Source organism: Dendrobates tinctorius, unplaced genomic scaffold, assembly GCF_039654945.1.
Source record: "Dendrobates tinctorius isolate UK_male_01 unplaced genomic scaffold, ASM3965494v1 ptg000101l, whole genome shotgun sequence".
NCBI classification, from domain to species: Eukaryota; Metazoa; Chordata; class Amphibia; order Anura; family Dendrobatidae; genus Dendrobates; species Dendrobates tinctorius.
In genome coordinates, this window is record NW_027361769.1 from 1,185,035 (window position 1) to 1,206,485 (window position 21,451).

Below are 21,451 nucleotides of genomic sequence, written 5' to 3' on the forward strand. Positions count from 1 at the left end.
TGCCTCGCTGGCTGAGCTGATTCTTTGGCTAAAAGCACCTGTTACCTGCTTCATTCCACAGCATGGAGGAACACTCCCATTCTCCTACACAAGCATGCTGCAGTCTGGAGACTTCAGGGAAAACGCTGGATGTCAGAAGTCTTCACTCCCGGGACGTCAGCCCCTGGGCAGCTCTGGTCATGCCTGCCCAGGGGCCCAGGTACTGCTGGCAGATGCTGCTAAAGTTTTTTTTACCCATCTCTCTGTCATACCTTAAAAAGTCTCTGTGTTTGGAGGCTTATGTGGATAGTGGTTCTGAGGGAAACTTTGTGGATTTCATGGTGGCAAAGAAGCTTGGTGTACCACTGCTGAGGCTTAATGCCCCTATTAAAACCACTGCGATTAATGGCACATCTATTGTCCAGGGTGGAGTATAGTTTGTTGCTGCAGAAATTGCAATGTCAGTGGGGACACTACATACTGAACATGTGTCATTTTTTGTAATTGATAATTTATCAGCCGCAGTTATTTTGGGTATGCCATGGTTGCTTACACATAATCCGGTCATAGACTGGCACCTGGGTGATATTGTGCGTTGGAGCCCACATTGTCAGGACAACTGTATATCGCTATCGGTGAATCAAGTTGAAATCAAACCTCTCTTTGTACCGTACGTATTTAGAGATTATGGGGATGTTTTTTCCATAGTGGAATCAGAGAAATTACCCCCTCACAGAGAGTATGATTGCCCCATAGACTTGATACCAGATTCTCGGCTCCCAAAGGGGAGAATATTTAATCTCTCTGGTCCAGAGCGTCAGGCCATGAAAGACTACATAGCAGACAGTTTACATAAGGGGTTTATTAGACCGTCCACCTCACCTGTTGGAGCTGGGTTCTTTTTTGTGGAAAAGAAAGATGGTGGCCTCAGACCTTGCATTGATTACCGTGAGTTAAACGCAATCACTGTAAAAAAAACAGCATCCGCTTCCACTCATCCCTGATCTTTTTAATCAGCTGTTGGGAGCCCATTGGTTTACTAAGCTTGACCTCCGTGGAGCATATAATCTTGTCCGTATAAGAAAGGGAGATGAGTGGAAGACCGCATTTAACACACCCCTTGGCCACTTTGAGTACCACAAAATGCCGTTCGGGCTCAGTAACGCACCTGCTGTGTTTCAGAATTTTGTGAACGATATCTTCAGAGACATCTGTGGAGTATATGTAGTCATTTGTTTGGATGACATCCTGATCTACTCTGCTGACCTTATAATGCACGTCCAACATGTTTGTTCTGTTCTCCAGAGACTTAGAGAACATTCTCTATTCGCCAAACTAGAGAAATGCGTTTTTATGGCTGAGGAGGTACAGTTTCTGGGGTATATTGTCTCAGCTAAAGGGTTCGCATGGATCCTGCCAAGATCCAACTCATTAAGGAATGGGTACAACCCACGTCTCTTAAAGTGCTGCAGCGATTCTTAGGGTTCACCAACTATTATCACAAATTTATTAAAGGTTTTTCGGAGATCACTAAACAACTCACGGATTTGACCCGGAAAGGGGCGGATGTGGTTAATTGGAAGCCTGAGGCACTTCAGGCATTTTCTGTTTTAAAAGAATGTTTTGCTTCTAACCCGCTATTGATTCAGCCTGATCTAGACTGCCCCTTTGTTGTAGAGATTGATGCCTCTGAGGTTGGAGTAGGAGCAGTGCTATCGCAGGACTTGTCTTAACTCTATACTATTTAACATCAGAAGCTGTATTTTTGTAATTATTTGTACATATACATGATTGATTACTAATTCTGTCTCTGTAAAAACAATCCCCTTTCCGACATCGGGCGTAAATGTACTTCCTCCCTTTGATGTGGGCTACGGCGGTAAGCCCACATATTTTCCAGCACGTCAGCTGTTTTGAACAGCTGCCATTTGCCCCTAACAGCCTCTGACAGCGGCAGTTAATGCACACTTCCAGCAAGATTGCCGGAAATCCCGCCCATCGGTGACTCCATCACATGATCATGGGTCACCGATGGGTTGGCATGACAACCAGAGGTCTCTAGCAGACCTCTATGTTTGTCACTGCCGGAATGCTATAAGCACCGCCCGCTAGACAAAACCACATGGACCAGGGATCGTCCAGCCAAACTGCCCCTCTCCTTTTAACATGTTCAAAACACTACTCAGACAACACAGGGTGAGGGTTAAACAGTGTGGTCAATGCTTTATTGAACTACAAACCAGGCAGATAACACATAGAACAGTCCCAGCACAGTACACAAGATGGGGCACAATACAAACTCTCACGCTTCTACTGACCCGCCGGGATAATAGCTGCTGTGACATCAGACCTTCCAGGGTCACTACCCCAGCTGTGGAACACATACAGAGAGGAGGTAATGACAAGTGTTGGAAGATGACAGTCCATACAAGGTCAGTTGATCTGAGGATCACAACCTGGCTTCATCTTCCAGGGTCGACTACTCCACCTGTGGCACACACACAGAGGAGGTAATCCCAACCTGACTTCTCCAAACATGTCCATGGCTCAGCGATGGTCAATGGAGCATATCTGTATTCTTCCAACCAAGGCTGAAAACCCCTAGGTTGTTTCCTATAGAATGATAGATCCGTGTCCCTTGTGATGATGTTGTGGCTGCTGTCCTGTCTCTTTTACTTTGGATGTATAGATGTCTTGGCAGAATCTCTCTGGTTGTATCTCTCTCTCAGTCTGTCATGTCCGCCATGTTTGTCATGTCTGCCATGTCTGTTTTGTCTTAAGAACTCCTGGAGCGATGTGCATGTGCATATCTTGTCTGCTGTCCTGCATGTTCACTAGAGCAGTGTGCACACTCACCTCATGTCTGAGCTGCAGGATGCCTGCGTTTCTGCTCTGCCTTCTGTGATCTTCTCGTCTTGTCTAGGATTCCTGATCATGTGTTCCTGCCTGGATCCTGCACTGTCTGGTTCGGCAATCATCTCGTCATGTCTGGAACTCTGATCATGTGACCTGTCTAGGTTTCAGCACTGGATCTGCAGTCGTCTTGTCATGTCTGGAACTCTGATCATGTGACTGTGCTCTGTTATCCGTGGATCTGAACCCGGAAGTGCTCCCCTGGTCCTGACCTGGAAGAGGAGGTGCTATGCCCTATATCAGGCCGCCCCTTCCTATGCTCAGGGCCTGAGTATTGTGTGGTGTCCCTGCATGGCTGCTTGGTCTGTGGGGCGCTCCCTCTATTCTGTGCACTTGCACTCTGCCCTGTCTTGCGTCTCTGCACACGCTCTGTGCTCGTACTCCATCTCTTGTCCCGTGCCTTGTCTTATGTTTGTCTGTTGTGCCATGTTCATCTTTGTCCTGCTTGGACTTGTAGTCCTTCTGTTTCTCTGCCTTGCTTGTTTTCGCTATGCCTTCTTTTGTACCTTGCCTTGCTCTGCCTTGTTCCTCCCTATGGTCTTTGCTTGCTCTGCCTCGCTCTCTCCTATGGTGCTCTGTTGTGCTCCCTGGCACACGCACCCTTCCTCCTCTCTTTTCCATGTCTAGTCCCAAGGTTCTCCCTTGGCCCGGCTCTGGGCTTCGCCTACACTCCGCTGCTAGACTCTTTCCTATTATGCTCTCTTGCACATTTGTAGGCTAGTCCCAAGGTTCTCCCTTGGCCCGGCTCTGGGCTTCGGCTTACGCTCCGCTGCTAGCTCTGTTCTTGCTCTGATCTGCTTCCATTCCTGGTTCTGTACTCTGCCTAAGCCCTGCCTTGTTTCTCGTCTTGTCTTCCCTTGCTCTTTTTCTTCGTATGCTCTTTGCATGCACCTGGCCTTCCTAGCCTCCTGTTTGTGCCTCAGCCGTGCCCGCCCTAGCCGTGCCCGCCTGCTTGTGCCTCAGCCGTGCTTGTCGGTCAGTGACAGCTGTGTCACCTGCCATGCCTCAGCCGGGTTCGCTGGAGTCTTGCCCGTCTGTCAGTGCCGCAGCCCGATCAGCTAGCTAGTGCCCCAGCCGTGCCCTCTGTGCTCCCTTGCACTTCACGCTGTTTCCGCACTGTGCTCTGCGTGCTCTCTAAAGCACGCGCAGGCTCTCGCCTGCCCATGGCATACCTCCCCGTGCTTCTATAATAGTACGCACAGGTTTGGCCATGTACCCTGTCGTGCCCTCTTGCACGCACAGGTCCTAACCTGGTCCTTGAACCCTGTCCCTGGCGTGCCTCTCTGCACGCGCAGGCCTCTGCCTAGCCTGGACCCTGGCGTGCCCCTTTGCATGCTCAGGACTCTGTCTTGTACCTCGTGCCTTGGCGTGTCTCTACACACGCACTCTGTCTCGTACCTTGTGCCTTGGCGTGTCTCTACACACGCACTCTGTCTCGTGCCTTGGCGTGTCTCCACACACGCACCCTGTCTGGTTTTGTGAACCCTGGCGTGTCCCCTACACACGCACCTAGTCTTGAACCCTGGCGTGTCCCCTACACACGCACCTAGCCTTGAACCCTGGCGTGTCCCCTACACACGCATCTAGCCTCAGACCTCGGCGTGTTCCCTAACACGCATCATGCCTGGATATCTGTCGTGCCTCCTTGCCTGAAACCTGGTTTGCCTGCCAGATGCCGGGAACCTGCCGATCGCTGCCAGAGATCATGAGCTGGATGACTGCGGCCTGACGTCCGGAGCTGATGTCCGCAGCCTGATGCCTTGATGATGTCGATCGTTGCCAGCAGTCCGGAGTCCGATGCCATCGTGCCGTTACCTATGCCTAGGCATGCCACCTGGCACGTACCATGCTATGGACCTTGGCGTGCCCACGCACGCACCTTTCCGTGTTTGCTTTCTCACGTTTTTGCACTGTATGTGATCCTGAGTTATCCTAATGAAGATACCTTGCACCTACATCTTGTCTTGTCTTGCTTCCTGCTCGTCTTTGTAGTCAGACACTTGCACTTAGTGTCCCCTGAGCCGGCCGTCTGGTTCCAGCAGTCGTGGTGGCTCACCCCCTTGGTCTTGCCCCTGACACTCCCTGTATAGGGGGTGGATTCTCACAAGGTAAGCTCGTCCTTGGTGGGTGGGTGCCATGACCCAGAGGGTCCACTCAAAAAATGGGCTCAGAAGGAGCTGAGTCCGTCACACAGTCTCTTTATACAGAGGCATTTAACCTATTTTTAGACTTAACAAGTGTCTCTCATTCAGTATTTACATAAATGGTAAGAATGGAGATGAGATTATTATAGCATTATTGATTATTTAAACTATTTGCATAGTTTATCCCTTTCTGCTGTAAGCCCCCGTCACACACAGTGAGATCGCTAGTGAGATCGCTGTTGAGTCACAAGTTTTGTGACGCAACAACAATCTCATCAGCGATCTCGCTGTGTGTGACATGTATCAGCGACCGCCCCCCCCCGCCGGGTATCGCTGATCATGCTTGAATGTCCTGGACTTTTTTTGATCGTTGGTCTCCGGCTGGCCAGCATGCATCGCTGTGTGTGGCAGCGGGAGACCATCGATCAGTGAGCTGGAGCTGGTATCCAAGGTAGACAGCGGGTAACTAAGTGACGCGCGCGCTTGTTACCCGCATCGTCACTGGTCCTGATCGCTGGTGAGATCTGCCTGTTTGGCAGTTCACCAGCGATCATGTAGCGACACAACAGCGATCCTGACAAGGTCATATCATTGTCGGGATTGCTGGTGCGTCACTAAGTGTGACAGGGGCTTTAGAATTCAACAAACTGGCTCAGTAACACAAGGCATAATTAGCATATCAGCAAACATCACCAGTGATCAAGGATAAGCACGCAATAAAAGTCACTATTACCGGCTTACACAAACAAAAGTCTGTGTTCTTGACCAACTAGAAATCAAGACTTAAATTTAAAGCCAACATACAGATAACATTCTATTATTCTTCATTTTCTAAAAAATAGTCATCTGGTTAATTAAGATACAATGCTGTATGTTTTCACAATGCCAAAAGTAAAAAAAAAAAAAGTTTTTAAAAATATTAAAAAAAATAAAAGTTCTAATCACCCCCCTTTCACAATAAAACAATAAAAAAACAAACATACACATATTTGTTATAGACGCATTCAGAAATGCCCAATCAATATAAAAAATAATTAACCCGATCGCTAAATGGCGTAACGAGAAAAAATGTCAAAACACCAGAATTTACTTTTTTTGGTCGCCGCAACATTGCATTAAAATACAATAACGGATGGCCAAAAGATCGTATCTGTACCAAAATGGTCTCCATTAAAAACGTCAGCTCGGCACACAAAAATAAGCCTTCACCCAACCCAAGATCCTGAAAAATGGAGACGCGACGGGTATCGGAAAATGGCGCAATTCTTTTATACCTTACCTTATAAGGATGAGTTATTTTTACTGATACAGCGGGTATGGAAAGTATTCAGACCCCTTTAAAATTTTTAAATTGTTTCATTGCAGCCATTTGGTAAATTCAAATTCATACTATCTATTCCTGACACTGGAGTGGCTTATAAACTTCAGAAGCATATAGTTTGAGGTCTGGGATCTGCCAATATGTGGCTAGTTTTCTGACTGTTTCTGATAACAATACATGATTTTAGTTTTTTTTTGTTTAGTGTCACTTGAGTATATGCCAATATTAAATAGTCTCTTGATGAGTTGTCTTTGGTGAGAACGATGAAACCCGTAGAAATGAGAGGCTTGGAGAGTGAATGTGTATACGTCACCTCACCCTATATACTGAGACGTGGGGTATATGTTTTTTTCTATTAGTCACCTGTTGACTAACCTTCAGGGGGTGAATTATGGGTATAGATTTACATTTGCAATTAATAAGGTTTAGTTTTATCCTTTCGTCAGCAAACATGAGGAATGACAAGAGACAACCCATTTAAGAAGGTTCAATTTTGGTTAAAACTATTCCAACATTATGAACATATAAAAGGCTTCTCCCCTATGTGACATCTCTGATGTTTATTAACAGTTGATTTCCAAGTAAAAAATGTCCCACTTTAAGAAAATGAAAAAGTGTGTGACAGCTCTGATGGAGATCAAGAAGCGCTTTCTGGTTAAAATATTTCCCACATTAACAGGAAAAAGGCTTCTCCCCTGTGTGAGTTCTCTGGTGTTGAACACAATTTGATTTCCTTCTAAAACATTTCCCACATTCTAAACATGAAAAAGGCTTCTCTCCTGTGTGGATTCTCTGGTGCTTAACACAATCTGATTTATTGTTAAAACATTTCCCACATTCTGAACAGGAAAAAGGTTTCTCCCCTGTGTGGGTTCTTTGGTGCTTAACACAAACTGATTTATTGTTAAAACATTTCCCACATTCTGAACAGGAAAAAGGCTTCTCTCCTGTGTGGATTCTCTGGTGCTTAACACAATCTGATTTATTGTTAAAACATTTCCCACATTATGAGCAGGAAAAAGATTTCTCCCCTGTGTGGATTCTCTGGTGCTTAACACAAACTGATTTATTGTTAAAACATTTCCCACATTCTGAACATGAAAAAGGCTTCTCTCCTGTGTGGGTTCTTTGGTGGATAACAAACTGTGATTTATGTGTGGTGCCCCTGAGGCTCAGTCGCCACAGAGGTACTGCACGTTCTCCTAAGCTGTGGTGCCCCACCATCCTGGTAAGTTTGGAGCTCCTGACCACGCTCCAACACTCACATCCCACACAATAGAGTAGTTCAGCATAACCACATTGCGGCTCTTTGCTTAGAGAGTAGCAGAGCACCTTTGGTGGTTCCCTGCTTGGAACACTAGATGTGCTGGGAGGTGGGTGGAATTTAGACTAGATATAAAAGAACGGAACAGTTCCAGGATTGAGGTTCAGTCGGGGTTCAGTCTGACAGGAGGTTGAGAGGCCACTCGTAGAGGAGTGGGGATCCCTGGAAGAAGGGATGGAGGAAGGAGTGCTGCAGCTGCCTCAGTGACCTGAGCCAGCTGGCACGGGAAAGGAAAGGAAAGAAGAAGGACATTGAACCGGACATTGAACCGAAGCCTGAGCTTCCATAGAAGGGAAAGACAAGTACGGAACGTAGGAGTAAAAGGGAACACAGAAGACGTGGGTTAGAGGAAGGACCCTGCCTAGACGTTCTAAGCGCAAGGCCGGGGCCCGGTCCCCGAGGTTGTATGAATGCTAATGGTTCTGCAGCAGACACCGGTGGAGTAGTGGGCTGTAAATGCACTCCCATCTAAGACTTGGGGGCACAACAGCAACACGGATAGAGAGCCGGGACTCAGGAGTAGAGAGTCCCCAAAGCAGGCTACAGCTGTCTGCCGTACAAGTAGAGTTCTTGGGAACATCTGTCAGGAGGAACTCCAGTGTAACTCAGTACAAGGAGATCTTCACACTTAAAGGCGCTATAGAGGAGACGTTCAGAAAAGGCACATAAGTTGGCAGAGTGTGGAAGGGAGCTTTCCATCTTGCCTGGAGGTTGACTGAGTCCCTGACCCGGAGGACACAGCACAGAAGCGGGCACTACAGACTGTGAGTAAAGCTTTGGAACTACATGCCCTGGTGTCCTCCATTCCTTCCTGCGTCCGTCCGCCTGGCACTGCTACATCCCCTGCGCCAAACACTACACCATCTAAGTGTCTCCACATCTACACTGCCCTGGGACAACAGCCCTGCCTGTGGAGGACTATACCATCACTGCTGCACCACACCATCTGTCTCAGAGGATCTGTCTGCAGCATCGGCTTAACACCTCCCTTGCCGAACACCACAGGTGGCGTCACGAACTATTCATCTAACTACATTCCACCATTCACAACATCTTCCGCCATTGCTTGGGCGCCCAGGTCCACGGTCTGGGTCACCGCTGCTGTGACACGTCCCCCTGATACCGGCCCGGTACCGAGTACCCCACAGCCCTGGGAGGGCGACCCATATGTGCAAAACATTTTCCACATTCTGAACAGGAAAAAGGCTTCTCCCCTGTGTGGATTCTCTGGTGACTAACACATTCTGATTTATTGATAAAACATTTCCCACATTCTGAACAGGAAAAAGGTTTCTCCCATGTGTGAGTTCTCTGGTGCTTAACACAAACTGATTTATTGTTAAAATATTTCCCACATTCTGAACATGAAAAAGGCTTGTCCCCTGTGTGAATTCTCTGGTGGGTAACAAAATTTGATTTCTGTGTAAAACATTTCCCACATTCTAAACATGAAAAAGGCTTCTCTCCTGTGTGAGTTCTATGGTGCCTAACACTATCTGATTTTTTTTAAAAGCATTTCCCACATTCTGAACATGAAAAAGGCTTCTCCCCTGTGAGAGTTCTTTGGTGATAAACAAAATGTGATTTCCATGTAAAATACTTGCCACATTCTGAACATGAGAATGACTTCTTTGCTTTAGGAGCAGTTTGTTTTTTAATGCCTCTTTTGTGACTTTGATTTTACTTAGTAGTCGGTAATGAATCAGAAGATGGGACCTGATTCATAGGATTAGATGACAGATCTTTGCTGTGAATGGATGATATATCTGGAGTAATGGCAATCACTTCAGTTGTATCTTGTAGGATCTCAAGATCATCAGATTTAAAAATTGAAGATATCAGCTGTCCCTGTGATCTCCTGTTACAGTCATCTGCTAAGATAATAAAAACAATTATTTTTTAATAAAATATCTTTGAGTTTTATATTTTTGAACATTTCTACTTAAACTGTCCATAAAAATGGCAAGCTATGTAAAAAACTAATTATTTACCAAGACAATGACAGTTCACAGTCTAATAGAAAACCTTGTTGGATGAACCAGTAGTGTGCGGTGTTCAACTGTTTGTTCATTCTACCTCCCAAATATTGAATTAAAAGAAACCAATCAATGCTATGTTGTAACATATCAGTATTTCTATAATAAAAAATACAGATTAATTCACATATGCAGAGTCTAACTAGCTAGCAGAAACTCTGGTCAGTGGATGAGAGAGCTATTCTGAGGATTTTGGCTGATACATCTGTTCCCTGCTTGTCAAACCTATAGGTCACTTGTCAGAACTGTCAGTATGTGACTATTTATAATGAATGGTTCTCCATAGGTTTAAGTTTCTTAGGCTAAGATAATAACTATATGCAAAGTGTTAAAATAACTAAAGTTCTTCTAATATGGAAAAGGCTACGAATATAGCGGCAAATCACCATATGTGATTATAGGACAGACACTAATGCAAGTCTATGGGTCAAAATAGTATAAAATCCAACCTTACTCTTGTTCAGGAGATCTCCCATAAGCTGGAGACTCTCGAATACACGGACCACAGCTGCTCAACTCAAGGCCATATGTAAGAACTATGAATGCTTGTTTTTTCCTTCAATATTTATTACGTCATGTACTCACTTTTCCTCATTTTTGTAATCACTTGTTGAATGAACAATTAAACAAGATTTATTTTATCCACAATTCAACATCGCTTTTCCTTTTTATCCTCACCGTGCTCTTACTTGAAAAGTAAGAAAGAAATATTTTTCTTCATTTTGGCGAGCTCAGGCCAGGTTGACCTTTTGTGCTAATTTAGGCTGGCATTCCATCATTGTTTGTACACGAAAACACACCTGTTGTACAAAGCCTCCTCAGGAATTCCACCATTTCACGTCACAAAGATCAGACTGAATCTACAGACTACGTGTAAGGATCTCCAACCATAAAGAGCTGCATGCGTCCCATCCAGATGGAGGTCTAAGGATTTCAGTAAAGACAAAGGACCATCCAGGATCAACCCAGGAGACAAAGGATCAACCCAGGAGAGGAAAAGACGCTCCATAGGTGAGAAAATGGATTTTATACATGATTATTCTAAGAAAAGTAACAGAGTTTAAGTATGTTCATAGCCATACAGATGCACAATTATGGTCTAGTTTGTATAGTCAATGTGAAGCAGAAAATGTTAAAATTGATAAGAGGTTTTTCTCAGTAAAAAGTTACAAAGAAAGCTTCAAAATGTCATGCACATGGTCCGAGTGTACAATAATTTAGTCTTTAAGAAAACTGAAACATAAAACTTATACTGTCACACAGGAAATTAATCACACTGACACACCAGGTGACACACAGGAGTCTGGCGGAGATTACTTCGATTGTTCAAATTGTTTGATATTGTCAGAACATATTGAACAATTGGAAGATCAGATTGATACTCGGACAGAGTTATTGTCCAAATTGCGACAAGATATAAAAAAGGTTTCTGCTAACACAAGATCAACAGGTAAACAGGAGGACAGTGCTGCTGCCTCATCATTTGTACCAAACACACAAGATCCAGATGTCACAGTAGAGGATTTACAGGCAGATGACATACAACGGAAAAAATTACATGACAGAGAAGCACGCATTAATCTGAAAATACATGATCAGTTAATGAAAATTGTAAAAGACATTCCAAATTACAACGATAAGATGGACGCCTTTTATAATGCGGACATTTTTGAATCAAACACAGAAAAAATCAATCTTAATGATGAACAAAAAAATAAGATATTCAAAGTATGGCTACCTTCACATATGGGAAAAAGATTACCGACTGCACCCAGATTAAATGATGATCATGAAATGACACATAGTACAAAAGAAGACAGACTTAGACAATTGGTATTGTTTACAACCGGAGATGTGGCGCCCGTGAGGCTTCAGTCGCCACAGAGGTACTGCACCTTCTCCTAAGGTGTAGTGCCCCATCATCCAGGTAAGGTGGGAGCTCCTGACCACACTCCACACCTGCATTCCACAACCACACTCCACACCTGCATTCCACACACAGGATAGTTCAGTGGGGCCACCTAACAGCTTCAGGCTGGGGGTTAGCAGAGCACCCCTTGTGGAACCCTGCTTCATAACACGAGATGTACTGGGAGGCGGGTGGAGTGAGATGATACAAAAGAGTGGGAGGAATGAGTTAGTGAACAGTTGGTTAGAGGAGAGAAGATGGGTATCTGAGGGACGTGCTGCAGCAGGTCCCAGTGATCTGTGCTGCTGGCACGAGAAAGACCAGAGAAAGAGACTGATAAGATTGATAACCTAACCTTCCATAAGAGAGATAGAACAGATCGGAACGAAGGAGAATAGAAGGACGGTGGGAAGCTGGTTGAAGAAAGACAGAGAACCCTTCCAGTCCAGAGAGCGCAAAGGCCGGGGCCCGGTCCCCGAGGTTGATTGGATCTTTATGTCCGGCAACAGACACAGGAGGAGTAGTGAGCCGCTAACGCCTTGCTCCCATCATAGACTTGGGACACAACAGCAACTGAATAGAGAGCTGGGATGCAGTGAGGAGTCCCCGAAGCAGGCTACAGCTGTCTGTCATACAAGTAAAGACTAGGAACACCTAGAGAGAGGCATTCCAGGGTAACTAAGTACTGGAGTGCTTCGCACCTAAAGGCGCATTGGAGGAGTCGTTCAGTGAAGGTACATATTGGCGGAGTGTGGAAGGGAGAATCCTATCCTGCCTGGAGGTTGGCTGGAGCCCTGACCTGGAGAACACAGTATGGAGGCAGGCAGTTGTGTGAACTACAAACAGTGAGTAAAGCTTTGGAACCGCATACTCTGGTGTCCTCCAGTTATTCCAGCACCGCTACACCTGAGTAACAACATCTATACCATTCTGCGCCTCTCCTCATCCATTGCACCTACACTGCCCTGGGACTACAGCTCCACCTGTGGAGAGCTATACCATCTCTGCTGCACCACACCATCAGTCCCAGCGGATCTGCATGCAGCGTTGGCTCAACACCTTACTTGCCAAACACCACGGGTGGCGTCACGAACTATTCTACCATTAACTACATCACCGCCATTGATATTGGGCGCCCAGGGCCACGGACCGGGTCACCGCTGCTGTGACACATTCCCGCCTGACACTGACCCGGTACCGAGTACCCCGCTGCCCTGGGTGTGCGAGGGCGACCCAATTTTGGTGTCACGAACAGGATGACGAGACCCGATGCCATCGGGTTCTGTGTGCCTTGGATTTACAACTTTTGAAAATGTGCAGAAGACCAAATTTAATAGACTGTAAAATGGACATTAGAAATGGCCGCTGGCGCGGAGAAGAAGGGCGTGAAGAGATGGGAGGTCCTAAGAAAAGACCGCGAAGAGTATTGGGCCGTCCCTGCCTGAATTACTATGTGACAGATGCATGGCCCACCCTCAAGGGGTTCGTATACTGGCTTGGTATGGAGGCGCTGGAAGAAGACGCCGCCCCCGGAAGGAGGGGCAGAGGAAGCCAGTGGCGAGCAGAAGGGCGGAGCAAGGAGAAGAACACCAGAATGCCATTTTGGAGAGCGAGGGAAGGAGGCCTGTGGAGCGCGGGCAAGTGCAAACCCCTGGTGCCATGGCTGACGGCTCCAACCCGAACTCCTGAATGAACCGCCAGCAATTAGAAGATGAAATCGCTGAAATGACTACCCGTCTGCAGCTACGAAGAGAAGCGCTGGAGAAGCTGAGAGCGCGCCCCGGTGGGGCCTACACCAGCGGTACCACCCTCTCCATCGGTACCCGTGGCTACCGCACTGGACTGTCCCCGGGCGGCGCTGACCTACACATCTACTTTGACCGTGCAGTTGAGCACCACCGGCCCGGAGAAGTTACCGGAGGAGCCGGGAGTGGAAGCAGAGCTCCCGCCTGGACCTGGCGCGGCTGCACCGGTCCCCAGAGACCCCTGCGGATCCAGAACCCACAACTGCTCCTTCATCAACTGCACCGGAGCCGAGGCCGCACCGCCGGGAGACCTCAGGTATGTCCGATGTCCCTTCCCCTGAGAAGACCCGGGGTTGCCCCACCGTTGCAACGGCCGGCCAGGTTGTGTTAGACCTGGTCTGGGACCGGGAAGCCAGTCCCCGGGAGGAGATACCGGAACCCCCAACAGTGGCACCGCAGGCCCCAGTAGGCCAAAGCAGGTCCCGGGCGGAGCAGAATGAGGCCTATGGTCGAGCCACCATTAAAAAGCTGGCAGATGAGTACCGGGAGAGGGAGCAGAGGAGATTGGCTGTAATGGGCCCGGATCTGAAGAGAAAAGAGAGGACCCGTGCTGGGCATTACGGTTCCCAGGATGCAGCTGGTTAGGGGCAGGTGCTTGGGGGCAGGTGCTGAATGTGAATAAGTTGAGGGGTTTTGGATTCATCGCGGACCCCAAGCGCATTGGTGATCTGTTCTTTAACCGGCGGGATGTGGAGCCTCATCTGAGGAGAGGGCATCCAGATGGAGACCTGCAGCCTGGGGAATATGTGACCTTTACCCTGCATGAGGGATTCAGGGGATGGTACGCCCTGAATGTACAATGTATCCCTGCAGAGTTCATTGAGAGGTACCTGCCATCAAGACCAATCAATGCTCCATCCACCGGTACCCCACAGACTGCTCAGGTACCTGTTTCCAAGAACAAGGTTTCTATTGCATCACCTCCAGTTCGGCGGCCCAAACCAAAGATCTCTGGCTTGACACCGTGGGAAGAGGAGTACCTGCGGATTGCTAATGACTACTTGGTATCTGGTAGCCGTTAAAATAATTTACCAAATCTCTTTACCCAGGAGGGTTTTCTTTGCACCAGTTGTGCCTTGTTTGCTATCATGTTTTTACGGCAGCACTTTTGTTGCCTGCTTTTGATTGGCAGTGTTTTTCTACAAATGGAACTGTGGAGATCATGAACACTGTGTGATCCAAAACTTTCTTGTAGTTTGCACCCCTTTGGGTGCTCTCTCTTGGTTTTACATATAAAGACTCTTTGCGAAGATGATGTTTTTGAATGGACACTTTTCGAAAAACGATGTCTACGTCAAGGGACACTGCAAGAAATCCCGGCTGGGAGCAGTGTTCAGCACTTTGCAAGAATTTTGAATGTTTTATGATAACGTATTTGATAATGTTGTGTCTTATGAAAAGTAAATGTCTTTTATAGAGTTAGAAAGGTTTTGAGATAGACTGTGAGAATTGAATAAAGACTGAAGAATTGAAAGTGACAGGTGACAGGCCAAGCGTAGATGGTCAGTGTCTTGCGTCCAGTAGAGAAAGAGAAAAAGAGAATAATTGATAGCAAATGTAATAAAGAAAATGTGTTGAGTATAGCACTTTGAATTAAGAATTGCACTTAAGTAAATTTTTGATACTAAGATAGGAAGTTAGCCTGTTTGTAACGTTTAAGAAATGTGCCTCCTACATTAGGAAGATTAGATAAGTATTGTTAAACAGCATTTAAAAATTTTTGTGTGTTCCTGTATTGTACCTTTTGTTGTCTTGCAGCCCGCGGACATGCTGTGCTTACCTGGGGGGGGGGTATGTGGCTCCCCTGAGGCTTCAGTCGCCACAGAGGTACTGCACCTTCTCCTAAGGTGTAGTGCCCCACCATCCAGGTAATGTGGGAGCTCCAGACCACACTCCACACCTGCATTCCACACACAGGATAGTTCAGTGGGGCCACCTAACAGCTTCAGGCTGGGGGTTAGCAGAGCACCCCTCGTGGAACCCTGCTTCGTAACACGAGATGTGCTGGGAGGCGGGTGGAGTGAGATGATACAAAAGAGTGGGAAGAGTGAGGGTTAGTGAGCAGTTGGTTAGAGGAGAAGAGAGAAGATGGGTGTCTGAGGGACGTGCTGCAGCAGGTCCCAGTGATCTGGGCTGCTGGCACGAGAAAGACCAGAGAAAGAGACTGATAAGATTGATAACCTAACCTTCCATAAGAGAGATAGAACAGATCGGAACGAAGGAGAATAGAAGGACGGTGGGAAGCTGGTTGAAGAAAGACAGAGAACCCTTCCAGTCCAGAGAGCGCAAAGGCCGGGGCCCGGTCCCCGAGGTGGATTGGAACTTTATGTCCGGCAACAGACACCGGAGGAGTAGTGAGCCGCTAACGCCTTGCTCACATCATAGACTTGGGACACAACAGAGAGCCGGGCCGCAGTGAGGAGTCCCCGAAGCAGGCTACAGCTGTATGTCATACAAGTAAAGACTAGGAACACCTAGAGAGAGGTATTCCAGGGTAACTAAGTACTGAAGTGCTTCGCACCTAAAAGCGCATTGGAGGAGTCGTTCAGTGAAGGTACATATTGGCGGAGTGTGGAAGGGAGAATCCTATCCTGCCTGGAGGTTGGCTGGAGCCCTGACCTGGAGAACACAGTACGGAGGCAGGCAGTTGTGTGAACTACAAACAGTGAGTAAAGCTTTGGAACCGCATACTCTGGTGTCCTCCAGTTATTCCAGCACCGCTACACCTGAGTAACAACATCTATACCATTCTGTGCCTCTCCTCATCCATTGCACCTACACTGCCCTGGGACTACAGCTCCACCTGTGGGGAGCTATACCATCTCTGCTGCACCACACCATCAGTCCCAGCGGATCTGTATGCAGCGTTGGCTCAACACCTTACTTGCCAAACACCACGGGTGGCGTCACGAACTATTCTACCATTAACTACATCACCGCCATTGATATTGGGCGCCCAGGGCCACGGACCGGGTCACCGCTGCTGTGACACATTCCCACCTGACACCGGCCCGGTACCGAGTACCCCGCTGCCCTGGGTGTGCGAGGGCGACCCAAAGACATGCCTACAGTTGATATTTTAGGGAATTTACAAACAAATATTTCCGATGATCCATTCTCTTTTTTGGTAAAATTTGAGCAGGCCTATAGAATGGTAATGGACCTTAGACCTCACGAAGAGGTCGGCCAGGTATCTATCACATAGATAGTATGTGAAAATACAGTATATACTGCTCAGGGAACACTTAACCTTCAGAGATAATTTCCAATTTGTCTGCATTACTAATTAACAGCTGTTACAATACCAAACTAGGTCGGTCCCTATAGGAGAAAAATCACAAGAATAAAACTGTATTTTCACATACTATCTATTCCTGACACTGGAGGGGCTTATAAACTTACACAGTATATAGTCTGAGGTCTGGGATCTGCCAATATGTGGCTAGTTTTCTGACTGTTTCGGATAACATGATACATGATTTTAGCTTTTTGTCTAGTCTCGCTTGAATATAAGTCAATATTAAATGGTCTCCTGATGAGCCATCATTGGTGAGGATGATGAAACCCGTAGAAATTAGAGGCTTGGAGAGTGAGTGTGTATACGTCACCTCACCCTATATACTGAACTGTGGGGTATATGTTTTTTCTATTAGTCACCTTCTGACTAACCTTCAGAGGGTGAATTATGGGTATAGATTTACATTTGGAAGTAATAAACTTCAGCTTTATCCTTTTGTCAGCAAACATGAGGAATGACAAGAGACAACCCCTTTAAGAAGATCCAATTTTGGTTAAAATGATTCCAACATTCTGAGCAAAAAAAGGCTTCTCCCCTATGTGAAGTCTCTAATGTTTATTAACAGATGATTTCCAAGTAAAATATTTCCCACATTAAGAAAATGAAAAAGGCTTCTCCTCTGTGTGACTGCTCTGATGTCTAACAAGATGCTCTTTCCCTATTTCCCACATTCTGAACAGGAAAAAGGCTTCTTCTCTGTGTGGGTTCTCTGGTGCCTAACCAAATTTGAGTTAAGGTTAAAACATTTCCCACATTCAGAACAGGAAAAAGGTTTCTTCCCTGTGTGAGTTCTCTGGTGCCTAACCAAACTTGAGTTAAGATTAAAACATTTCCCACATTCTGAACAGGAAAAAGGCTTCTCCCCTGTGTGAGTTCTCTCGTGCCTAACCAAATTTGAGTTAAGATTAAAACATTTCCCACATTCTGAACAAGAAAAAGGTTTCTCCCCTGTGTGAGTTCTCTGGTGCATAACACAATTTGATTTTTTGCTGAAACATTTCCCACATTCTGAACAGGAAAAAGGCTTCTCCCCTGTGTGAGTTCTCTGGTGAGTAACAAAATGTGATTTTTGTTTAAAACATTTCCCACATTCTGAACAGGAAAAAGGCTTCTCCCCTGTGTGAATTCTCTGGTGAGTAACAAAACAGGATTTTTGTTTAAAATATTTCCCACATTCTGAACAGGAAAAAGGCTTCTCCCCGGTGTGAGTTCTCTGGTGAGTAACAAAATATGATTTTTGTTTAAAACATTTCCCACATTCTGAACAGGAAAAAGGCTTCTCCCCTGTGTGAATTCTCCGGTGCCTTATCAAATGTTTGTTAATATTAAAACATTTCCCACATTCTGAACAAGAAAAAGGCTTCTCCCCTGTGTGAATTCTCTGGTGTATAACAAGGTCTGATTTCTGATTAAAACATTTCTCACATTCTGAACAGGAAAAAGGCTTCTCCCCAGTGTGACTCCTCTGGTGCCTAACCAATTTTGAGTTAAGATTAAAACATTTCCCACATTCTGAACATGAAAAACGCTTCTCCCCTGTGTGAATTCTCTGGTGGTTAACAAAATATGATTTCCGTGTAAAATATTTCCCACATTCTGAACTTGAAAATGACTTCTTTGCTTTAGGAGCATTTTGTTTTTTATTGCCTCTTTTGTGACTTTGATTTTCCTTAGTAGTCGGTAATGAATCAGAAGATGGGACCTGTTTCATAGGATCAGATGACAGATCTTGGCTGTGAATGGATGATGATATATCTGGAGTAATGGCATTCACTTCAGTTGTATCTTGTAGGATCTCAAGATCATCAGATTTAAAAGTTAAAGATGTCATCTGTCCCTCTGATCTCCTGATACAGTCCTCTGCTAAGATAAAAAACAATTATTTTAATAAAATATCCTTGAGTTTTATATTTTTGAATGTTTCTAGTTAAACTGTAGATAAAAATGGCAAGCTATGTAAAAATCTTTATTTACCAAGACAATGACAGTTCACAGTCTAAAAGAAAACCTTGTTGGATGAACCAGTAGTGTGTGGTGTTCAACTGTCTGTTCATTCTGCCTCCCAAATATTGAATAAAAAGAAACCAATCAATGTTATGTAGGCGAAAATAATACCAATTCTTATCTCACAAAAAACAAGTCCCCACTCAGGGCCATCATCTGTCAAAGGAAAAACAGAGGTTCCCGCACTATTAGTGGCTCAAAGGCTGTTGAAAAGCAACAAGGTTTCTATAAACCGATCCAGCAAAATCCGCTCTCACTTCGGAGTCTTGCAGTGTGCGCAAACAACATTTAGGATCCCTGTATTTAGCAATATTATAGTGAGAAGAATCCACTTAATTTTTGGTGTGTGTCTCCTGGAGCACAATCTGGGCACTATGTGCTGGGTAAGAAAATGGCAAATGTGTAATTTTCACTCTCCAACATCCACTGCGTGTTAATTTCCTGAAAGTGGTGGTGGAGTCAAAATATTCACTCCTCCTAAGGATTATAACCCTCAGTGAATTAATTTATAACATGGAATCACTTTATGGGGATTTCGACTATTCTGGTTTTCTGTCATTTAGTTATATTAGGGCTTCTGCATATGATGTGTCCAATCTCATCTGGGATCTGTTCCTGCTGTCCAGCTGGAGTAATCTGCTCCCTACTTCAGCCAATTGGAAAGTACCACACCCTACTAAAGCACAAAGCACATGGCCGGAATCTGCCAGATACAGCGCTGTCTCCTCTGGTTCAGTCCTCTGTGCTCAGCTTGCGGCTTGTGTATTTGTCTCCTGCAGTGACTGTGGCCCGTTTACTGACTACTCTTGTGTCTCCTGATTCTGTATTCTGTCCTTCTGGTTCTGACCCAGCTACCTGACTATTCTTCTTGCCATCTAACACCACAGAATAGCAGGTAACACCATGGTCCAAGCCTAGAGGTCCCAGTGTAAGTCCAGATCCATGTAATGGTGTTATAGGGCGATGAGCAAGGCAATCCTTGGGATATGGAAAGCAGAGAAGATAGAGCCAAGCATGGTCATGGTGGACATCTTTTGAGCTGCCAGGTGACCATGAACAGTGCTCCCAATACATTGTGTCTGCAAACTATTCCAGCTAGATCTGCATTCAAATAGCTAAATGGCGCTCCTTCCCTTCTGAACACTGCCATGTGCCCAGACAGTAGTGTACAATCGTATGTAGGGTATAGTGCGAAGCTGGAAAATAATTTGTAAGATCCATTTGTTTCCTATTATCCTCTGTGAATAATTTACCACCACATAAAGTGACACACGTCAGATATTAATAATGGGGTCTGATTAGGACCACAAAACTGGCTGCAGGAAGAGGTTAAATCAGAGGATTTTGGACACTACTGTAATCAAACACTGTGACTATAGACAATAACATCTACTGAAATGATCAAACTCCACAGTCTCCATCAGTAATAAATGAGCAGCTAGTGGTGAAACCTCTCTGGGGTAATTAGAGTATGGGGCTCGGTGACGTCACAATCTAAACTATCGTAAGGGCCAATATTTTCTGTCAGATGAGTTTCATGAAGAAATATTACACATTTATAGAGAACTGTGTATAATAGTGCAGAGCTGAGATGTCTTAAAGGGAACCTGTCGGCAGGATTGTGCTCAGTAACCTACAGACACTGTCAGGTCAGCGCCGTTATACTGATTACAATGATACCTGGTGATGAAATCCGTCTTGTGGTTGTTGTATAATCTGTATTTGTAGTTTTCAGTTAATGAGATTCTCGTGCTCTGGGGCGGGGCTGGGGTGGGGCTGTGGGCGGGGCTTTATGTGGTGCTCTGATTACATATTCATCTGTATTGGCTTATGACAGGTCGCTGACCCCTCACTGACCTGCCCCCCATTATAATAGTGATGAAAACATAGCTAGAATCAAAGGTAGATATAACAATCATATTTCTTGATTAGAGATACTCTCCATTAATCATGAAAAGCAATAATGAACCTTTGGGAGCTTAGATCGCTAGAATAGAGTCAAAAGAAGGTGTGTGTATAAGTAAAGTCATAAATTCCATCTTATCCCTGCTTATCAAAAAAAGTATGACAAAGCCTTTATTTAAATCCACCAAAACAGGGCATATAAATATACATATAAAATGCTCCACACCTTATGTACAAAAACTAATAAAATCAGGCGGACAGCAACACAACCATGGTGCGGCCACACAGGCATGAGGTAATTAAGACAGAGAGCAACACGATGTGATAGTAACCTAAGAGGAGTATTACATGTGCGAAGCTCCCTTAATCACACATGAACATGAAAAGAGGCATTTAGAAAGACAATCAAACCGCAAATGTACATTCAGCAGATAAACACTGGCAAATATAGGAATACGTATGCACACCACATATTGCCAAAGTGACAGAGTATCGTTCCGTATTATATTACCATAGACACATGTATTGTGGAGAGAAAAAAAGTAACAAAATATGAAAGCCAATGCTCACATGAGATTGAACCAAACCCTCTTACCCATGTTCAAAGATGCCTGTGCGCCACGCCAAGGCCCCGACGCACGTTTCGCTCTCGCTTCCTTATTTTTGATAATCTATAGATGACTATTGTGAGGGTTAGAAAAAGATTACAGCCAGCAAAACGTCACCAGTGGTGGCGGTGCCTGCGCAGTAGCACCTACAGTGGGGAAAAAAAGTATTTAGTCAGTCAGCAATAGTGCAAGTTCCACCACTTAA

The 21,451-nt window shown here is 45.5% G+C and overlaps 1 pseudogene; it reads right to left on the bottom strand.

Moving 5' to 3' along the window:
* Positions 1-6,833: 6,833 nt before the first annotated feature.
* On the bottom strand, positions 6,834-18,584 carry LOC141099687 (uncharacterized; annotated as a pseudogene).
* Between the last annotated feature and the right edge of the window lie 2,867 nt (positions 18,585-21,451).